This window comes from Malus domestica, chromosome 06, assembly GCF_042453785.1.
Source record: "Malus domestica chromosome 06, GDT2T_hap1".
Taxonomy (NCBI): Eukaryota; Viridiplantae; Streptophyta; class Magnoliopsida; order Rosales; family Rosaceae; genus Malus; species Malus domestica.
In genome coordinates, this window is record NC_091666.1 from 12,181,741 (window position 1) to 12,203,536 (window position 21,796).

Consider the following 21,796-nt stretch of genomic DNA (forward strand, 5'->3'; position numbering starts at 1 on the left):
TCTACACGTCTCATACCATGCTTATACCACTTGACTTCAAATACCTTAGAATATGAGTTAACTCCCGTTCATCCCTTAAGCCCAATTCTTAGAATTAAATTCTCAATTTCTACTTTATTTATGTAGGAACTTCCCACGAAGTCCAATTATATATTCAAGCCCTTCCCCTGACACCTGACATATACAAGATTTCATTGTTTTATTTTCAAGGCATTCTCCATCCCTTGAATAACTTCACAACTCAAACACTTTACACAAGTGAGCACTTGACACAACACAACTCTTTTCCTTGGATTTGCATGAATGCTTATGTATGTGCATAGTAATATGGATATCAATAATCACCTTCTATCATACAATCTGCAAAACTAATCAAATAGTTACCTCTCAACATTTGCTTGCTTATAAGTTTAAGTTTAAGCTAGTGCTATTACATGCATCCTACATTTAATTAGTTGATAACTTAAGAGAAGCATTAAGATATGATCATTATTACAAGTTTTACTAATTAATATATATGGCTTTCTGCTTGTTTTGGACATATAGGTGGTCCAAGATTGCAGGCAGATTGCCAGGGAGAACAGATAATGAGATCAAGAATCATTGGAACACCCATATCAAGAAAAAGCTGCTTAGGATGGGAATTGATCCTGTCACGCATGAACCCCTCCACAAAGAAGAAGAGTTGCCTTCCAATATTAAGGAAAATAACTCATCATCATCTTCCCATGATCATGATGATCATGACAATAATTTCCCAGCTGATAAGTCTATAAATGGTCTTCACAATTCACAAGAAAATGATCAAAGCGTGGTGAATTCATCAGGATCGGAGGGCATAAACTCATAGACTGAAAACTCCTCAATGTTGCTAGTTATATATTAGTTAGAGTATAAATAGTAGTTTATTGTCCCACATTGGTGAAGTACATATGTAAGACCAATTGTAACTCCTACATATACTCCACTTTGGAGATTAATGAATATATAAGAAATTCCCAAATATTGTCATATATATTTTTGGTATTTACCATGTTTAGTTTAATATTGGTATTTGCCATGTTTAGTTCAATATGGTATCAGAGCAGTTCACTCTTGGTGACCTGTGTGCTTTAATTTTGTACCCACATTTTTCGTGATTTGCTTCGTAAAAAAAAAAAAAAAAAAGTGAATAGTGGTGCGCTACAGTACAGTGCGTGAATAGTGGTCTGCTTTGTGAACAGTTGTCCTCTACAGTGCCGTAAACAGTGATTACAGTGCCGTGAATAGTGCTCTGCTACAGTGCCATGAACAGTCTCTTCTACAGTATCTGGTAAATTGTTTTCATTCCGCTGCGTATCTTTTATGCCTTTATTGTTCGTGATTTTTGTTTAATGGCTCAATATAATCATAGTGTTGTTATGCATCTTGGTGGAACAATGATCGGATCATATTTATATATATTTTTACTTCAAATTCACTCGTCTTTTCTTAGTTAGTTCCTTATATTTTTGAGCTATTTACGTTATTTTTGTGTTTATAGGATCTGTTATGCAAAGAAAATAAAAATAGCACAAATGAGTTTTAAATAATAAACAGAAAGAAGGAATAAAAAAATTAAAAGGAGCTGCCTTTGCAGCTGGAGGAAAGCAGGTCAGCAAGGGACAAACAAAAGGGGGAATAATAGCATAGACGAGGAAAGAAGACAGTGGGAAGGTAGTGGAACAAAAAGAATGGCAGAAAATAAGATGAAGTGGACAGAGTTAGGTGAGATAGAAGAAGAATAATAAGGGGGAGAAAGCGTGCAGGAAGGAGGGGAGCTGCCTGTGGGCAGCGTGAGCTGGAAGACAGAGGGGAGAGAGAGCAGAAAGCTGCCTTAGGCAGCACACGGAAAGAAGAATAAGGGGCGTGAGGAAGAACGGACCAGAAAGAAAAGAAAAAGAAAATAAAAAGGAGGACTGACAGAGGAGCACAGCGCCAGGCGCGGGACAGGAGGTCAGACGGGAGTGAGAGAAGCAGCAAAACTGCAAGCTGCACAAAAAAATATAAGAGACGAACAGCGCAGGGAGAGACTGGCGGGGAAGCACAGCAATACAAAAGAAAAGCTCCAGAGAGCAAGGCAGCAAGAAAATTAGAGGCTTCACTCCATTTCTCTCGGTTTAATCTTTCCAAACTTATGTTTTACTTTTGGTTTAATTTGATAATAATGTGTAACTAAATTTATTTTGGCTAGAGGTTAATTCGAAACCATGAATATATTTGTAATATGAATTGATTACCTTCAGTTGTGATTTATGAGTTGTGATTTAATTTGCTTAACTGCTTGATTGATAACTTATTTTTGTATGTCGATTAAGGATGCATACTTAATTTACATGCATGAATTTGATGCTAGAATATAAGGGAGTTTCACCTAATCGTTATGAACTTATATTCACAAGTAGTGAAGGTTGCTAGTCACAATCACGTTAAGTAAATTCTTGGCATAAGTTTCATGCAAATCATAGTAACGAGTGCCTCGTCAATGCTTATGTTTTTCATAGAACTTAATGATTCTTGCTTGTATCTCTATTATGCAATTCATGTAGGGAACTTGTAGGGAATGTTTTGGGTTGTCGTATGCAATCATCCAACCCAATAACTTGTGGAAAAACTGAGGGTTAATTAGTGCAATTCACGGTTAATTTAGGGCGTTGAGATTTACAATTTATTGAAAGAACAACTGAAAATCAATTTAGGTTGCATATGTGTCATGTGTGGAGAAGAACCCTCTAGCTAGTCAGTCGCCTATCCTTTCACCTTAATTTCATGTTTTTGTCAATTCTGTAATTTATTTAAGTTTAATTTACTTCTCGTCAAAACCAAACCCCCCCCCCTCCATTATTAAATTATATTATTTAGTTAGTTTTCATTGTTGTTAGTCTTTTAATTCAATTTCCGTCCATTTCAGTTCCTAGTGTCTAATTTGATTGTTTTCATTATTTTGAGTCATTCTAAGTGTGTTTCGAGTTATTAGAGTTTTTAGCCTAGTTTTGTGTCCTTGAGTCTTGTTTAATATTTTTAAATTAATTTAGAATAGATTAGCAATCCCTCCTAATCCCCGGCCTAGAACGATACCCTACTTACATCTATACTACAATTGTCAAAAAGAGGGTTTAATTTGTGTGTCAAGTAATTCTCGCATCAAACAAATAAATGGATAATAGATACTGGGGCCACTGATCATGTGACTAGTGACCCTAGAGTGTTTGATGAGTTATGTGACTATGTTCGTGATCCGTATGTTGCTAGTGCAAATGGAGCACATTCCTCTGTAAAGGGTGAAGACACTATCTTTCTGACTCCAACCTTATCTTTGGTCCGTGCTTTACTTGTTCCTGATCTTAAGTGCAATCTTTTGTCGGTAGGAAAACTTCTTGATACCTTATATTGTTCTGCTCACTTCTACCCTGCGTATTGTTATTTTCAAGATATTCAAACTCAGAAGATAATTGGTCATGGTAAAAGAATAAGGAGTTTGTACATCTTGACTATGGAGGATACTGTTGTTTCTGGTTCAAATAATCATCAAGTTTTAAGTGCTAAAGTGGATGACAGACATTAAATTTGGTTGTGGCATCGACAATTGGGACATCCATCATTCAGTTATATGAAACATCTATTTCCTTCTTTATTTCGCACTTGTAGTGATTCAGAGTTCAAGTGTGAAACATGTGTCATGGCTAAGAGTCATCGTGCTTCATTTCCTGTAAGTCATTCTAAAGCTATTTTGCCATTTGATTTGATACATTCTGATGTGTGGGGTCCAGTGAAAGTTACTTCTAATGGATTCCGTTGGTTTGTTACTTTTATTGATGATTGTACTCGGTTAACTTGGGTGTTCTTGATGAAGAATAAAAGTGATGTTCCGTTACTTCTTCAAAATTTTTGTACAATGGTGTCTACTCAGTTTCAGATCAAAGTTAAGGTCTTCAGTGATAACGGGGGAGAATATGTGAATCACTCTTTGGCATGTTTTTTTCGTGATCATGGTATTATTCCCTAGACGACTACTCTGTTTACACCCCAACAAAACGGTGTGTCCCAACGGAAGAATCGTCAAATAATGGAAGTTGCTCGCTCCTTGATGTTGGATAAATGTGTTCCTAATCATTTATGGGGTCATGTTGTTTTGGCTGCTGTGTATTTGATTAATCGTGTTCCAAGTAGAGTTCTTGATTTTCAGACATCGTTCGATGTGCTACAAAAACATGTTTCTCTTGTTTCTGTATCAAAGCTTCCTCCGAAAGTGTTTGGGTGTATTGCGTATGTGCATGTCCACTCTCATCAGCGGAGTAAATTTGATGCATGTGCTCTCCGGTGTGTCTTTATTGGGTATGCTAACAATAAGAAAGGCCATAAGTGTTATCATCCTCCGACTCAAAAAACTTATATTACCATGGATGTCACCTTAGCCCTCTTCCGACTCTCCACTTCAGGGGGAGAGGGGGAATGAATAGCAAATTTGAAGAGATGGTATGGATAATGTGTTACAGGCAGAGTTGGGAACAGAACCTATTATGTTGCGTGATACTGATCAGTCGACTACATATAGTTATCGGTCACCTATTATTCCCGGAACTATTTCTACTGACGATAAATCAGATATGCCCAGCGAGTTGCCTGTTAGTATGTCTGACGAATTACCTTGTAATGATCGGTTGCTTGCTGCTGATATGTCTAACGAGTTGCCTGATGATGGTTCGTCCAGTGATGATTCTTCTAACAGTTTGGTACAAGATGATGGCATACATGAGGTAAATTCTGATGATTCTTGGACTTATCAGTTGCCTCCATGAGCTAATCATGGAAAACCTAAAGTACAATATGAGTCTGATATGCATGCCAAAGCCAAATATCCTATCAACAATTATGTGTCTACTCATCGTTTATCCAAACCATATGCATCTTACATATGTCAGCTATCTAGTATATCAATTCCAACAAAATTGCACGATGCTTTGTCTGACCCTAAGTGGGTTAATGCCATGCAAGTTGAGATGGAAGCTTTGGAAAAGAATTCTACCTAGGATTTGGTTCCTTTACCAAACGGAAAAAAAAGCCGTTGGATGTAGATGGGTGTTTACTATTAAGCACAAAGCAGATGGTTCTATTGACCGGTATAAAGCTAGATTAGTTGCTAAGGGTTATGCTCAAACCTATGGGGTGGACTATTAGGAGACATTTGCTCCTGTTGCCAAACTTAATATTGTGCGTGTTCTTCTGTCCTTAGCAGCAAACCAGGATTAGCCTCTGTTGCAGTTTGATGTTAAGAATGCTTTCCTTCGTGGCGATCTTAAGGAGGAAATGTATATGGATCTCCCACCTGGTATTGGAACATCTCCTGGAAAAGGTGTTGTATGCAGGTTACGAAAGGTCTTGTATGGTTTGAAACAATCTCCTAGAGCGTGGTTTGGGAGGTTTACAAGTTCAATGAAGAAGTTTAGGTATATCCAGAGTCATTCAGATCCTACTTTGTTTCTAAAGCGACAAAACGGTGAGCTAACTGCATTGATTATTTATGTTGATGACATGATAGTGACTGGTGATGATCAGAAAGAGATACAACGCCTTCAAAAGTACCTAGCTACTGAGTTTGAGATGAAAGAATTGGGTGAATTGAAGTATTTTCTTGGAATCGAGGTTGCACGATCCAAGCATGGTATTTTTCTGTCTCAACGGAAATATGTTCTTGATTTGTTAGCTGAAACAGGTATGTTAGATTGCAAGCCTGTTGATACTCCGATTGAGCAGAATCATCGTCTGGGCTTATTTCCAGATCAAGTTCCTACTCATAAGGAACAGTATCAGAGGCTTGTTGGGAGATTAATTTATTTATCTCACACTCGCCCTGACATTGCTTATGCAGTTAGTGTGGTAAGTCAGTTTATGCACTCACCTGGTGAAGCTCATATAGATGCAGTAACCCGTATTTTGAGGTACTTGAAGATGGCTCCTGGCAGAGGCCTGTTTTTCTCCAAGAATTGTCATTTGAATGTTGAAGGATATACAGATGCAGATTGGGCAGGTTTTATCACTAATCGGCGATCTACATCTGGATACTTTACGCTTGTGGGTGGTAATTTAGTTACTTGGAGAAGCAAGAAACAAAAAGGGGTGGCTAGGTCAAATGCAGAAGCTGAGTTTCGTGGTATGTTGCATGGTGTATGTGAGTTGTTGTGGTTGAAAAAATTGTTGAGAGATCTTGGGTTTAACCCCAAAGGTGCTATGAAACTTCATTGTGATAACAAGGCTGCTATTGAGATTGCTCATAATCCAGTGCAACATGATCGAACAAAACATGTGGAGATTGATCGACATTTAATTAAGAAAAAATTGGATGCTGAAATTATTATGTTTCCGTTTGTGAGATCTGAAGATCAACTTGCTGATGCTCTTACTAAAGCTTTGTCTAATAGTGTGTTTTCCAACTCGCTTCACAAGTTGGGCATGCGTGACATCTTTGCACCAACTTGAGGGGGAGTGTTGCGAGTTATATATTAGTTAGAGTGTAAATAGTAGTTTATTGTCCCACATTGGTGAAATACATATGTAATACCAATTGTAACTCCTATATATACTCCACTTTGGAGATTAATGAATATATAAGAAATTTCCAAATATTGTCATATATATTTTTGGTATTTACCATGTTTAGTTCAATACTCAACAGCGCTGAATCGATGTTGTTAGACAGCATTTGCAACGACAATTTGTTAACGAACACCCTGTGGATGGATGAAACACCTCTGATTGATGCATTGTGGAACGACAACAATCAAGTAGAACTTGATCAAGGAGGGATCAATTACAATATCACTGAGAATAATGGAATGGGCTTCCAATCTAATTGGGATGACAATTGGACATGGCTTTTGGACTGCCAAGATTATGGTATTCATGATTTTGGTATGGATTGCTTCAGTAACGTGGAAGTAAATGGTATCAACACATTAGAGGTGGGAGAAAAATTAAGCACAACTATAAACTAATCAAATACAAAGCATGCAGTTAATCTTTATTAATAATGTACTAGTGAGGAGAGAGTAGTATTCAAAATTCAAATGTGCTTACATGTTACAAAGTACCATGTCTGCTGCCTCACTTTTTATTAAGTTCTTGGTGTTGAATTTTATCTGTTACGGTTCTTGGAAGGTCGACGATTAGACCTGCTTCTTAAGAGGTTTCCTCACCAACCAAAGAAACAGCTAGCGATACCAAATTACCTAATAATATGTACAGGTGGTAATATTCGTAAAAGTGTATGTTAGGGAGTTGAACAATATTGTAAAAGTATTCATAGTACTGCTACGATGAACCTTCTGTACATCAATTATGTACTTAAATATTTATGCTGAAATTAAATAGAACAAAAGATTAATTTATTTGATTCAATTTTATTTGTTTATAGATTAGGCGGAATAAAATAAAAGATTAGGCGGAATTAATAAGTGTGAGTTCATTTTGTTATGTACTACATTCATAAATGAGAAATGAATTATAATGTGCACATGAAACATGCTTTTGAGATAAATCATGCACGATCCCCACAAGTAATACATATTTAAAAAAAATAAAAAATAAAAAAATAAAAACACCATTCAAAGGATCCCCAGATTAATATGTTAATTAGCCTTTGCATAGGCATCAATTGATCCAGACCCTTGATCTGTATTGCATCATGAATTTTCTTTTCTTTGTTTAGGTGCTTTTTAAAACTAAACTGAAGCTGTATACATAGCATGCCATCACTACCATTTTCGAGTTTAAAGTTTATAGCTGAAATCCAATTACCCACTTCCGAAGAGGTAGGGATAGCAATTCAACCCGTTAATTCTGATAAATGTGGGTAACCATTCGAATGGGACGGATTTAGGATTAGAATTCGGATATTTTTTGAATACGGAGAAAAACTGTGAATATTATTTGGTTAAGGTTTTCGATATGGTTATAAGAGTTCCCGATCAATAACCGTCCCCAAATCTATATATAATGTGATATACTATAGGATAAACTAGTTTCTCATCCCTTATTTATCTTTCTCATTAATTGAAACCTTATTCCTTTGTCATTTTTTATCAAGGTCTCTTGACTTTTCTTCCTATCATTTTTTGAATGTTAAATTATTTATAATGTTATATGCCTAATTTATTGAACAATATAAAAGACAGAGAGGGGGGTGTGGCAACAATAGAGAGAAAGAGAGATCTGTAATTGTGAGGTGTATGTTAGACCACCCCATTATGCTGTTATTTATAGTAGTAAGGAAGCTAAATTCCTTAGCCCAATAGGATTGCAACTCTAGTCTAAGAGATATGGTAGAATGCCATAAGGATATCATAGACATAATACGATTTACACAATCACATTCTCAATCTAATATGATGCAACACTCCTTCTTGAGTGTGTAAATACTCAAACAAAACATCACATCAGGTCTTCAGTGGATGAAGTAGATCAGTTGATGAAGTTGTCGGCACAATGGGTGAATGTTGTCGAAGCAAATTTCCTCCATCTCTTGCTTTGACGAAAATGCACCTGCAAAAAAATCAACACCTTTGATCACATACCTAAGCCTCACATGCTCACGAGGTCTAGAAGGGGGGGGTTAGGCCAATGGATCTTTGATGCCTTAGTTAGTTTCTTTGAAAAGAGTATGTGTTTAGGCTTATATATATATATATATACATACATATATATATATATATATATAGGAATTGCTTAAGGGGAGGGATCCCCATTTTTTCAAAAAAATGGGGACACGCTCCCCACCGTTGGATTTGAATTAAATGAAATCCTGTGGTTGAGATTCTATGGCCTGTGTTTTAATCTCAACCACACAATTTCATTAAAGTCAATCTAACGGTGGGGAGCGTGTCCCCATTTTTTTTGAAAAAATGGGGATCCCTCCCCTTAAGCTCTCTGTATATATATATATATATATATATATATATATATATATATATAGGGGGAGAGGTTGACCATGGTGTAAGGTTTTTGCCTTAGACATGGTGGCATCCTATTGGCCAAGGTGTATGTAGAGAATATTTTCAAGATATTAAATAGGAAAGAATGTCTTGAGATAATGGTGGCATCCTATCAGTCCAGGATGTGTGCCTCATCAAAACATCGTTAAGGTAGCAAAAACCCAATGCAAAAAATGCTCCTAATCGTAGGGAAAAATAGTATAATAAGATCAAGTGAGTATGATTCTAAATACTCCCTTGAGTTTGACATAACTTCTAAATAAGAGAACAGACAAGCTATTCAGGTCAGAAAGTTTACGCATATTGATTCCTTGGACGAGCTTTTGAAATGTAGATTTGGGCAAATGACTTGATGAAGAGATCAGTCGGGTTGTCCTAGGAACGGATTTTCTTGACTTCAATGTTCTGATGCTATTGTTGCTGGTAAGAATACAAGAACTTCAACTCAATATGCTTAGTCTTGTCTGCCTTAATGTATCCCTTCTTCAATTGATCGATATATGTAGTGTTGTCTTGAAAGATCATTGTGGGAACTTTAACAACGGTAGAAAGACCGCTAGTACTTCGAATATGTTCCATGACTGCTCTCAACTAAAAGCATTCATGTGAGGCTTCACGCAAGGTGAGAATCTTAGCATGGTTCGAAAAAGTTGCAACTAACGATTGCCCGGTAGACCTCCAAGAAATTATGGTGTCTCAAACAGTAAAGACGTAACCCATTTGAGAAAGTGCCATGTGTAGGTCAGATAAATAACCTGCGTCAACATAACCAACAAGGCGAGAATCAACCCGAGGACTGAAGGCGGCGGCAACTCCTTTGGAGGATTCATGGGTAAAGAACAAAGTCAAATCTGTCGTACCCTTTAAGTAGCGGTAAATATCTTTAACACCATTCAAGCGTCTGCATGAAGGCACATTGCTTTATCTTGCTAAAATATTCACAGCGAATGCAATGTTGGTCTAGTGCATTTAGCAAAGTACAATAAAGCACTAATTGCACTTAGGTATGGAACTTTGGGCTCCAAAATCTCTTCCTTATACTTCTTTGAATATAAAGGATCTCATTTAGCATCTAAAGTACGAACGACCATATGAGTACTCGAAAGCTTCGTTTTATCCTCATTAAAACGCCGCAATACTTTCCAGGTGTAGTTTGATTGATGTACTAGGATTCCATCCAAACAGTTACCAAGGTATTATTGAGTTTTCTCAAAACCTTTCTGTAAACACAAAATTTTCCTGAAACGAAAGAGACAAGAACACGTGTACAAAATAATATTTGTATTTGTGATTTAGGGGTTACAATCTCTCTCTAATTTGATCATCTGATTCTATCTCCGTAAGGTGTTGATTTGTGGATGTACGATTGATTCAGGGGCCGTCGAGGCTTGATCTTGGATGAACGGTTAAAAGTTTCTTCAAAGGCCGTTGAGGCTTGATCTTGAATGACGTTGATGAACGGATCTTCAAGGGCTTTTGGGCTTGATCTTGAAGAACAATGATGAACGGATCTTCAAGGTTTTTGGGCTTGATCTTGAAGAATTGTTGATGAACGGATCTTCAAAGGCCGTCGGGGCTTGATCTTGAATTGGTGGAAGTTCCTTCAAAGGGTCGTTGGGGCTTGATCTTGAAGGTGGATGATTGTTGATCCAAGGACCGTCGGGGCTTGATCTTAGAAAAATGATGAACGAAGAACGAAAAGGGCTTTCTTGATTCTTCGGGAACCTGGATGCTTGAGAGCTTCGGAGTTTCAGAGTTTCAGAGCTTCAAGGTTTTGGTGTAATATGAATTGGTTAAGAATTGGTTATCTATTGGTTCTGAATTCCCCCCCCCCAATGAATGAAATTGGCTTCCTATTTATAGAATTTTCCAAGGCCTAATTTTGAATATAATATGCAGATGAAATAAATCGTTTCTGCCAGGTGTTGACATGTGTCCTATTTGATGACTTTTCCAATTTATTTTGATTTTTCGTTTAGTCACACGCTACGTGTAAAATTTATGTGACACGTGAGCGTTGAAATTGTAACTATTGGTAAACATTTATTTCACCGAAATTTTGATGTCTACAAATGCCCCCACTTCAAGGCGCGTCGTATACATGTGCTTGTCGCGTGTAGGAGATGCGTTTGATGTCCCCTAATGTAGATGTCGACCCAAGGGCCATCGAGGCTTGATCTTGAATTGGGCTGGAGATTTCTTCAAGGGTTGTTGAGGCTTGATCTTGAATTGGGCTTGAGATTTCTTCAAGGGCCGTTAAGGCTTGATCTTGAATTGGGCTGAAACTTTCTTCAAAGGTCGTTAAGGCTTATTCTTGAACTTTGTTTGAAATTTCTTCAAGGGTCGTCAAGGCTTGATCTTGAAGGTTGAAATTGGACCACAAGGAGCTTCATGTGGTAGATGATCTTTGGCTTTGGTAGTGGATGAATTGGCACATATTTGTTTTTGTGCTTGTTGACTTTCCACAGCTTTGATCTTGAACTGGGTTGGAGGATTTTCTGGATTCCTCCAATTGTTGACTTTCCATAGCTTATTCTTGAACTGGATTTGATTCAAGGGTGGTGGACGCTTGATCTTGAATCGGACTTGTGATTTTCTCAAGGGTCGTCGAGGCTTGATCTTGAATTTGGCTGGAGATTTCTTCAAGGGCCGTTGAGGCTTGATTCTTAAAGGTTGACTCGAACACATGGCAAGTAGGCACGAGGTGAAGGTGATGACTTGTTGCTTTGTTCAATCTTTCTAATTCACACCTGAGCAGTTTGGTCAACGGTATGATCTTCAAGATTGATGGGCACTTATTCCAGTTGGTGACTTGATCTTTAAGGATTTGACTCAAGGGTGGTGAATCGGCATGTGCTTTTTTACGCTTGTCTCCACATGCTTCGAGGTATCATTTTCACTTCCCGTATCTGTTCCACAGGCGAATGTGGCACCTTATCGAGTTCCTCAACTCAGACTCCTTCTGCTGAGTTGACTGTGCAGACTGCATTCTTCTCTGCTTGTTTCTTCTGCACGTTGTCTCCACATGCTGCAAGGTATCATTTTCACTTGCCTTATCTGTTATCCAGGCAGATGTGGCAGCTTCTCTGGAAGTACAGCAGCAGTGGAAGACGAGTACTCGAGAGCAATACCATGTAAGCAACCAGGCAAAGGTTCAGGTAGTCGATTCCTTACCTGAGTTTGAGTGGACGTTCTGACATATTGCTTTCTTTATCCTTGTCTTTACAGGTAAGAACAAGGACAAAGGAAAGGATAGGGAGAACGCATAATATGAGATACTCTTGCTTTCTACCCTGGTGATATAAGATACATTTGTTTTGGTGTCATTTGTTTGCAGAGGTACCCCAAGGAATAAGGAACACTGAGTGACTCGAGAGGCTTTGTTGGGAAGGTATTCTCGGAGATGAAGAAAGGTTGTGTATGTCTGCCTTGCTATGGAGGGTGAATGTCGACATTTATATGAATTAATAACCAGTACTATTCTTTCACTCTTATCGTCAACCGTTAGATGATTGAATAGTAAACTTCATGTGCTTTCTACTTCACCAGAAATCTTCGACAAATTGCCCATGATTTGTGCAAAGCTGAGTGTGCATGCGACAGATGCTGACACGTATGGAAAAGCAGATGCCTCTTCGATATCTGAAATTGGCGCTTTAACAAACTGCCCGTGATTTCCGCAAAGTCGAGTGTGCATGTGACAAGTGCGGACAAATCTAGAAAAGAAAATTGGCCCATGGTTTCTGAGCAAGCCCAGCTTTTGAGAAAGCTAGCGCCTCTTTGATTTCTAAGTTCGCCTCTTCGATCTCTGAAATCCCGTCGAGTGCTGATTTTTATAGAGGTATGCAGGACGTTTCAAAGCACACTTGAATTTCTGCCTGTAGAAACTCCCTTCTTGCACTTCTACGATCTTGACTTACCCGACCTCTTCTTTCTTTCAACACCTTTGAAAATGTCTGGCCCCTCCAACCGTCATTTTAACTTGAACCTTGGTGAAGAGGCAGTCCCACCTTCTCCAGACAACATATGGAGCCCATCCTTCATAACCCCTACTGGTCCTCTTACTGTTAGGGATTCAGTGATGAAGAATGATATGACCGCTGCGGTGGTGGCCCGGAACCTTGTCACTCCCAAAGATAACAGACTACTTTCCAAACTGTCTGATGAGTTGGCTGTTAAGGATTCTCTGGCTCTCAGTGTGCAGTGTGCAGGTTCTGTGTCTAATATGGCCCAACGTCTATTTGTTCGAACCCGTCAAGTTGAATCATTGGCGGTTGAAGTGATGAGTCTCAAACAGGAGATTAGAGGGCTCAAGCATGAGAATAAACAGTTACACAGGCTCGCACATAACTATGCTACAAACATGAAGAGGAAGATTGACCAGATGCAGGAATCTGATGGTCAGATTTTACTTGATCATCAGAGGTTTGTAGGTTTGTTCCAAAAACAGTTACCTTCGTCTTCTAGGGCTGTACCGCGTAATGAAGTTCCAAATGATCAACCTCCGGCTCCTCTTCTTCTTGTTTTTTTTTACTGATGTAAAATGTACATTTCTGTAAATTTTCAGAGAAATCAATAAATGAGGTTTTTTTCATTCTATATATATATTCTTTTCTTTTCTTGCACATGGTGCCAGATGGACCACCACCTTCCTTTCCCATTTTTTTTTAATCATGCACCCACTATCCTTTTTTTCGTATGGTGCCAGATGGACCATGTTCCCTCATTATTTTATTATTTTATTTTATTTTTCTTCAATCATGGTGCAGTGTTCCACCATATTTTTTTTTATTTTTTATTTTTGTATAAATTTGGATGACGGGTTGAGGAATTTGCAGGGAAGGACGAAGACGGACGGAGAGCTGGGGTCAAGCTTGGTGGTAGTGCAACGTGTAGAGCTTCATGACGAGCTAGTTGTTTAATGGCGGTCACTGAAGTTCTTCGCCGATTCGAAGGTAGCAGCAGAGGCACCGAGCACAACCCTCAAGCACAGCCACCAAGCACAACCACTGAGCATAAACACTAGACTCCGCCTCGTCAATTCTCGAGCTCTTCGACTCCAGCTGGCCTCTCCACTTTCACAATGGCAGTCATCATCGTAGTATGCATCTGTTGCTGCATCTGTTGCTGCAGAGATGGAAAGGATGAACTCGAAGGGAATTTCTCAAGACACCCCCACTCCCCCTGGTGAACGCGCAGCTGCTGCGGTGGGTGCGATTGATGCGTAAAATTACTTGACACACAAATTAAACCCTCTTTTGACAATTGTAGTATGGATGTAAGTAGGGTATCGTTCTAGGCCGGGGATTAGGAGGGATTACTAATCTATTCTAAATTAATTTAAAAATATTAAATAAGACTCAAGGACACAAAACTAGGCTAAAAACTCTAATAACTCGAAACACACTTAGGATAACTCAAAATAATGAAAACAATCAAATTAGACACTAGGAACTGCAATGGACGGAATTTGAATTAAAAGACTAACAACAATGAAAACTAACTAAATAAAATAATTTAATAATGGGGGGTTTGGTTTTGACGAGAAGTAAATTAAACTTAAATAAATTACAGAATTGACAAAAACATGAAATTAAGGTGAAATGATAGGTGATGGATTAGCTAGAGGGTTCTTCTCTACACATGACACATATGCAACCTAAATTGATTTTCAGTTGTTCTTTCAATAAGTTGTGAATTTCAACACTTCAGATTAACCGTGAATAGCACTTTTTTAATCTTCAAGTTTTCCTTAAGTTATTGAATTGGACGGGAAAACGCATACAACAATTCAAAACATTCTTCAAAAGTCCCTACGTGAAAAGCACAATAGAGATACAATCAAAGATCATTAAACTTTGTGAAAACTATAAGCATTGACGAGGCATTCGTAACTATGAAAAGCATGATACTCTTGCCAAGAATTCACTTAACACGATTGTGGATAACAACCTTCACTACTTGTGAATATAAGTTCATAACGATTAGGTGAAATTCACTTATATTCTAGCATCAAATTCATGCATGTAAATTAAGTATGCATCCTTAATCGACATACAAAAATAAGTTATCAATCAAGCAGTTAAGCGAATTAAATCACAACTCAGAAATCACAACTGAAGGTAATCAATTCATATTACAAATATATTCATGGCTTTGAATTAACCTCTAGCCAAAATAAACTTAGTTACACATTATTAAAATAGAAATAAAATATAAGTTTGGAAAGATTAAACCGAAAGAGAAGAAGCTTTGCTCTCTGCCCTGCGTTCCATGGACTGCGCTCTGACCTCTCTCTCCTGCTCTGCCCGCTGTCTCCCTGCACTCTGCCGTTGTCTCTGTCCTCCTCCCAGTCCGTGCTTCTGACCTCACTGCCAGTCTCTCTGCTTGTTTCGCTGCCAAGGGCAGCTTTTCTTCCCGTGTGTTTTGCGCCCTCCTCTTCCTGCTGCGCAAGGGCTTCTCTCTCTCTTCAGTTTTCTTTTGTTTTTCTCTCTGTGCTGCCAGGCAGCTTGGCAGCCTTCTTTTCTTTCTTTTTTTCACGTTGGCCCTTCACTCCTTTCTGACTTGCGCCCTTTCTCCCGCTGCCCAAAGGCAGCTCCTATTCTTTTGTTTTTCTTTTCTGACCTGCCCGTTATTTTTTTATTCCATTTTTTTCAGCTGCCCCAGCAGCTTTCTTTTCCTTTCCGTAGCTGTCTCCCCCCCCGTGCTCACCTCTTCCCTTTTTCACGTTTTCTGCTTGCCTTCTTTATCTCCTTTGCCTTTTTTTCCTCGTCTATGCTATTATTCCCCCTTTTGTTTGTCCCTTGCTGACCTGCTTTCCTCCAGCTGCAAAGGCAGCTTGCTTTCCTCTATATTCTCCTCCCGATGCTCTCCATTCTGTTTTCTTTCTTTTTTTTACGCAAATTAAGTGGAATCCCCACTTTTCTGGCAAAGCCACACACCTTTTATTTTCATTTAGTTTCTAGCAGCCCCACATAGCAGAAAAATAAGTTCTTTCGATCATGTTACTCCTACAAACACAATATACCAAAAGTATCATAAATACTTAAAGCTTCCAACTAAATTAGACAAGAAAAGAAATATAAAAGGATGAAATATATAGTTTAAATATTGGTTTATTATTTAGCGTCACAATGGGTTAGCAATATTGTAATTTAAATTTGCTTTTGACGAATTTATTACATAAAACTTCCCTTGTTCTATTTTTATTTTCTTTGCATAACACATCCTATAAACACAAAAATAACGTAAATAGCTCAAAAATATAAGGAACTAACCAAGAAAAGACGAGTGAATTTAAAGTAAAAATATATATAAATATGATCCGATCAGCGATCTCTGCTTTAGACCCTTGCAAAATTAACCGGAATTGCTCATCCGTCTTCCTCAACGTCTTTTGGTTTCTTAGGTGCTTGTGCTGCCGGTCAAGGGAAGTACCAATTCCCCTAAGTTCCTGAAGAATACGACTTGTGTCACGCTCGAAAACATCATTGGAAACGGAGGAATCGTAGAGACGACTACACTGATCCAGTCACTGGCTTTCATCCCTATACCCCAGTATCTGTTCCTCAATCTGCAAAAGAATTTTTTTCTGGGAATTCGGATGGAGATCCACCCACTTGGTACCATAACTCACTGGAGTCATGTCGTTCGTAAACAAATACAATTACTGCTGCTGTTGCTGAATAAGGGCTCGAGCTTGAAGTGAATTTGATGGTGGATTAGACGGGAGATTTGCAGGAGGAGGCGGCTGTCAAGCTGGAGGGAGGCGCCGCATTGATTTTTCAAAGGCAAGCATAGCGTGTTGGAAATGTGCCCTAAAACCAATCATATGATGATACTTTACGGACATTTCACATGTTAAACTAATCTAGTTTAATATCAAGGGCAAACATTATTGTTTGAGCCGTCTCATATAAATGTTATATGCTTAAATGATAAGTCCAAGGAATATGTGATTGGGAGAATGCAATCTAAAGAAGTTAGATTCATGAGACCATTCTTTCGTAGACACATCCTAAACGTTCCTGATCATAGGATTGCCAATTGGGCATTGACAGTCCGTTAAGATCAGTACGTGCTGTGTCTTCTCTCAGGGAGAGTGACTAGTCTCGAGTCATTGGTGTGTGTGACATCAAGGCAAGTACGTAGGTGCTCAATAGAGAATGAGTTCACTGAACACGATCAACGAAGAGTTCTCATATTCATGTCACATGAGAACTTATGGTTGAGATAATGCAAAGTAGTCCTTTGACCTGAGGCATCACGTTTGTCTTGTGGTTAAGTACTTGATCTTTGATTTTGTCAAAGTCACTCCATCAGGAGGGCGTCAACGGCATCGTTGGGGTTAAGCCACTTAGCTATGGAGGCAAGTGAATGCGCAACAAGGGATCTCTAACCTTCAAACCGTTTGGGGGAGAATACTCTATGATATGATTTAGAATCTCTGACCAGAGTATGAATGAGATTTAGAAAAGTCGTTCTAAATCACATTCAAGGTAATCATATAACCACACGAATCACATTGAATAGTAGACATGAATAAACTATCAAATCAAACAATGTGGTTAAGAGTATTGTGTTGGAAATGTGCCCTAAAACCAATCATGTGATGATGCTTTACGGACATTTCACATGTTAAACTAATCTAGTTTAATATAAAGGGCAAAGATTATTGTTTGAGCCGTCTCATATAAATGTTATATGCTTAAACGATAAAGTCCAAGGAATATTTGATTGGGAGAATGTAATCTAATGAAGTTAGATTCATGAGACCATTCTTTCGTAGACACATCCTAAATGTTCCTGATCATAGGATTGCCAATTGGGCATTGACAGTCCGTCAAGATCGGTACGTGCTATGTCTTCTCTCAGGGATAGTGACTAGTCTCGAGTCATTGGTGTGTGTGACATCAAGACAAGTACGTAGGTGCTCAGTAAAGAATGAGTTCACTGAACGCAATCAACGAAGAGTTCTCATACTCATGTCACATGAGAACTCATGGTTGGGATAATGCAAAGTAGTCCTTTGACCTGAGGCATCACAGTTGTCTTGTGGTTAAGTCCTTGATCTTTGATTATGTCAAAGTCACCCCATCGAGGTGTCCATGGCATCGTTGGGGTTAAGCCACTTAGCCATGGAGGCAAGTGAATGCGCAACAAGGGATCTCTAACCTTCAAACTGTTTGAGGGAGAATACTCTATGATATGATTTAGAATCTCTAGCCAGAGTATGAATGACATTTAGAAAAGTCGTTCTAAATCACATTCAAGGTAATCATATAAGCACACGAATCACATTGGATAGTAGACATGAATAAATAAACTATCAAACCAAACAATGTGGTCAAGAGTATTGTATTAGAGAAAGACCGTATTGCATTTGTAATCCCAAACTGAATAGGTTTTCTCTACCTCTTCTGATTAGCTTGGGTAACCACGATATGCTGCAAGGTGTCACTCATGGTTTGTGGAAGCCCTAAACGTGTGTAATCACTAAAGGGAGAATTGAAAGTAAGTTTCAATTCACAATCGATATAAAATGGTTTTAATCGCCCACTGCCTCGCTAAAAGGAACCTAATGGATCGCACACCGTGTAAGGTGGAGATTCAAGAAACAATGGAGATGAGTAAGAATGATTAAATGGTTTAATCATTTATTTATGGCAAGGATTAATTAATATGTTAATTAATCAAACGAATAAGTTCGTTAAAGACCTCAGGATAGTTTTGGACATTAAGGCTCAATGGGCTTCGAACGTCAAGCCCATTGACTTAAGTTGTATGACAACTTAATGAATAATGATTCACAAAGGCCTAATTAGCCCAAAAATACCCAAGGGCCGGCCATGATGCTAAGGGTAGTGAACTTGAACTTATTTACAAGTTTGCCACTCAAATGAATAAAGGTATAAATATGACTTTATAGCCTAAAATTCATTAGGGTTTGTTTTGGAGAAAATTGGAGAGAACATGTCTCTCCATTTCTCTCTAAAGAGGCCGGCCACCTTGGGGGGTGCATCTTGCTGTTGGAAATGTGCCCTAAAGCCAATCATGTGATGATACTTTACGGACATTTCACATGTTAAACTAATCTAGTTTTACATATAAAGGGCAAAGATTATTGTTTGAGCCGTCTCATATAAATGTTATATGCTTAAACGATAAAGTCCAAGGAATATGTGATTGGGAGAATGTAATCTAATGAAGTTAGATTCATGAGACCATTCTTTCGTAGACACATCCTAAACGTTCCTGATCATAGGATTGCCAATTGGGCATTGACAGTCCGTTAAGATCAGTACGTACTATGTCTTCTCTCAGGGAGAGTGATTAGTCTCGAATCATTGGTGTGTGTGACATCAAGACAAGTACGGTAGGTGCTCAATAGAGAATGAGTTCACTGAACGCGATCAACGAAGAGTTCTCATATTCCATGTCACATGAGAACTCATGGTTGGGATAATGCAAAGTAGTCCTTTGACCTGAGGCATCATAGTTGTCTTGTGGATAAGTCCTTGATCTTTGATTATGTCAAAGTCACTCCATCAGGAGGGTGTCCACGGCATCGTTGGGGTCAAGCCACTTATCTATGGAGACAAGTGAATGCGCAACAAGGGATCTCTAACCTTCAAACCGTTTGAGGGAGAATACTCTCTGATATGATTTGAATCTCTGGCCAGAGTATGAATGAGATTAGGGAATGCGTTCCGAATCACATTCAAGGTAATCATATAAGCACAAGACACACATTGGATAGTAGACATGAGAAAATAAACTATCAAACCAAACAATGTGGTCAAGAGTATTAGATTAGAGAAAGACCGTATTGCATTTGTAATCTCGAACTGAATAGGTTCTCCACCTCTTCTAATTAGCTTGGGTAACCATGATATGCTGCTAGGTGTCACTCATGGTTTGTGGAAGCCCTAAACGTGTGTAATCACTAAAGGGAGAATTGAAAATAGTTTCAATTCACAATCGATGTAAAATGGTTTTAATCGCCCACTACCTCGCTAAAAGGAACCTAATGGATCGCACACCATAAAAGGTAGAGATTGGAGATTAAACGGAAATGAGTAAGAATGATTAAATGGTTTAATCATTTATTTATGGCAAGGATTAATTAATATGTTAATTAATCAAACGAATAAGTTCTTTAAAGACTTCGGGATAGTTTTGGACCTTAAGGCCCAATGGGCTTCGAACGTCAAGCCCATTAACTTAAGTTGTATGACAATTTAATGAATAAAGATTCATTGAAGCCCAAAAGCCCAAAACTCCCTAAATGGCTGCCATAGTGTATGAATTAGGGTTTTGGTTATTTAGGTCACTTAAAGAAGTGACTATATAAATGACTTTATAGCCAAATATTCAAAAAGGATTAAAAGGGTTTATTTTTGGGGAAAATTGGTGAGAATTGTCTCTCCATTTTCTCTCTAAAGAGGCCAACACCTTGGAGGGTACATCTAGCAATCCTACTACTCCAAGGTCACTCATTTCTTCTACAATCTAACCTTGGTGAAGAGACTTAGAGGTTCTCAATTTTGGGAACTTGGAGAACCTATTCTTCCATCCAAATCTATGGATCTAAGAAGCAAGGATTGAAGGCCCTATCTCTTTGGGTGATTAGCCTTTGCTTATGCAAAGAGGAATCTACAAAGGTATTAATTTCAACTCACTTTGTTTTGAGTTGATTAATGGTTCACCAATCTACTAGGCTTTGAATTTCATGGTAATGTTTTGTTTTTGAGTGCATACAAGCATGATTCCGCCTTTAATTGTTAATTGCATGCTATATGATGTTGCTCAAATGAACATGTTTTCCCAAAAGATTTCCTTCACTTGCAATCCCACTACTCCAAGGTCACTCATTTCTTCTCCAATCTCTCCTTGGTGAAGAGACTTAGAGGTTCTCAATTTTGGGAACTTGGAGAAACCTATTCATCCATCCAAATCCATAGATTTAATATGCAAGGAATGAAGGCCCTCTCTTTGGGTGATTAGCCTTTGCTTATGCAAAGAGGAATCTACAAAGGTATATTTCTCAACTCACTTTGATTTGAGTTGAGTCTTGGTTCACCAATCTACTAGGCTTTGAATTTCATGGTTAATGTTTTGTTTTTAAGTGCATGCAAGCATGATTCCGCCTTTAATTGTTAATTGCATGCTTATTGATGTTGCTTAAATGAACATGTTTTCACAAAATAATCCTTCAAGTGGTATCAGAGCCTAGGTCTAGTAGTTGATGAATCCTTTTGGGTTTTGTGGTTCATAGTTTGTGATTTAAAAGTTGTAATTGTTACAAGCTTTATTCTTGTTTCTTTGAATGTAAATTTTGTTAGAAAATTTGCCATCTCAAATGTTGTAGATGTAGTTCATATGAGCATGAATATTGGAGCTAAAATTTGGTGCCATGACTTTGGGGATTTTCGGCCAAATCCAAAGGGTGGATTTTTGGGTTCTTGTTTGACTTGTTAAAAGTGTTTTCAAGTGACTTTTGGAACCCCTATGTACCCTAGTTTGGTTAGATGTTATTTCCCTAAAGTTTGAATGGTTTTGGAATGTTTTTGGGTGGAAAAAGTTCATGGAAAAATTTTGGGTTTTTCATGAATGTTCTTCATTGTTCTTGACATTTTTGCCAAGAACAAAAAGGTTTGTGTTTTGATTCAAAGTTTTGATTTATTTCATAAAGTTTATATTTTATGCATTTTCAAATGTTTAAATGTTTTAGATATTTGTTTAAATGGCAATAGAAATAATGGTGGGTGTGAAAGGATTAATTCCCTTTC

General features: G+C 38.1%; 1 pseudogene; it reads left to right on the forward strand.

Moving 5' to 3' along the window:
* Positions 1-517: 517 nt before the first annotated feature.
* Positions 518-7,010, forward strand: LOC114825441 (MYB-like transcription factor ODO1; annotated as a pseudogene).
* The last annotated feature ends 14,786 nt before the right edge of the window (positions 7,011-21,796 follow it).